Raw genomic sequence first — 2,104 nt, forward strand, 5'->3', positions numbered from 1 at the left:
GGGGTCTTTAGTGGAGACTCAACGGATAATAACTATTCTGTGGAAGACAGTTATCTACTCATTTCTGTGTGACATTTTCTCTGATGATATCAAAGGACAAAGTGTCAAAAACAGGGATTGTTTGTTCAAGGCCAGCTTTTAATTTGTGTGCTCAATGAGGGTTTCTTTTTCCTTTTTGAGTTTGATATCCTAAAGGCTCAGTGATTACGTCTTCCTCTGGCCAGATTGTATCTTGGCAGCTTCAGTTGTCCTCCACGGATGCCTTAAACACATCCCCAGTGCACACGTGCTGCATGTTGATCTTAAACCTCAACATTTCATACACTAGTGATCATCATCAAAAAATCTGTAGCCAACACGCTCCCCACATGTTTCTGAGGTACATAGCCCCGACTGTCTTTACTGAGATAAAATCGACGACCAAGTATTCTGGTGGGAAATTTGATGAAGATGAAAAAGATAGCATTTCATGGGATTAAAAATACGGTATTTTTCAAAGAGATTAAATTGGGAGTTCTTTGGGCCTCTTTGAGAATTCAGATTTGATACTTTATTTTACTGGGCAATGTTGCTTCCCTGTAACAGAATTTTCAGTCATAAAACGATGGTCTTATGTCTCCAATGTGCTAGCATGGAGTGGAAGCAAGGTCCCTACTGTAGCATAGTGATTGCTTTCTGAGTTTCATCCAAGGTCCCTTAGTACGTATCTGTGTGCTGGTCGCATCATGCCACATCTTTTACTTTGCCTACCTGATTAAGCAAGCAAGCAACTCCACGGGACTGTTGTGGGGAATGACGGGAGGGAAGGTGTTGTGCAGCGCATTATTCTTTGTATAACACTTTACTTTGATTGTGCTCATGGGCATCCTGTCCATACAACAAGGGCTTCCTGTGATGACAAGGTGGAGGGAAATCTTTGCAGACATGTTGGAGAAACTGATTACTAAGCCTCGGTTAGTAGTCTCTATTCCTTCCGCCTGAAAATGGAGACAACCTTGACCTCTGGACCATGCAGAAAACATGTTTCTGATCCCAAACACTTTAACGGGCGTATTTGTTGCTATTAAGGACTAGATTCTAGTAACTGGATTTCTCAATCGAGGTCATTATTAGTAGTAGTAATAATGCTACTCAGAAATGAAAGAAGCAAAAATGGACTGCACTCCCTCAGAGGCGGGCTTTGTGTTACACAGAGGAGCGCAGCCTCGGGGTGGATAGAATTTGTGTGGCTGAGTTGTGAGCTGAACTGGCTGCCATTTTTCACAGAACACCACTGTTACTTGAAAGAATGTCTGGCAACCTAGTTAGATAGTTTTGGATTTTTATCAATCATTTTCTTGAAAATGAACAAAGGAAGACTGTCACTTTAAAAGAAACAGCTGAAAGACTGTGCTGCCAGTGTTAATATTGGAGCTTCCATGTGAAAAGTAGAAATTTGAAAGACTAATAACCACCACTTTGAGCTTGTAAACTTTCTCATACTAAAATTTTTCTGATAATTTTGGTGATATTACCAAAAGTTACTCTTGACTTTGAATGAAACAGAGATGATCATGTGTAATTTTCTTTATTTGTTTTTAAAACAATAATTCTAAAGAAAGAGCAATATAGATAAAATTCAAATATCAAGAATATATAATTTCAATTTTTATATTAACATTTTTAATTGAAGCACCTCATAAGTGAAAATGAAAGTTCCAAAAGGAGATTTAAAAACTATTATTTCAACATTGAGGAAAAAATAAAAGGTAAGGAGAGCTATTGAAGAGAGAAAGAAAGTTTTTACAAACCTTCAGTTTATTTTAAAGTTTCACCAATAAATGATTTCCATATCATCCGTTTCAATAGTTCAATCACATTCATAAGAGCTGTGCAACAACGCATCTCCACTGTTAATTCTGGGACATCTCTTCTTCCTTGTACTTGCTGTTAGCTCCCCATTTATCTCCAGCATCCCCTGCCATGCCCCTGTGGATTTATTCTATTAATTTAGTTGTCTTTACTGGTTTACCTAAATTGGGTTTCATACTCAGAAAAATATACAAATTCAAGACAAAATAGAAAAAATAGTCCATCAACAATAACAGAATGAAACAGAGAAAAA

Source organism: Echinops telfairi, unplaced genomic scaffold (genome assembly GCF_000313985.2).
Source record: "Echinops telfairi isolate 266 unplaced genomic scaffold, ASM31398v2 ScPeMD7_9;HRSCAF=40, whole genome shotgun sequence".
In the NCBI taxonomy this organism is placed as follows: domain Eukaryota; kingdom Metazoa; phylum Chordata; class Mammalia; order Afrosoricida; family Tenrecidae; genus Echinops; species Echinops telfairi.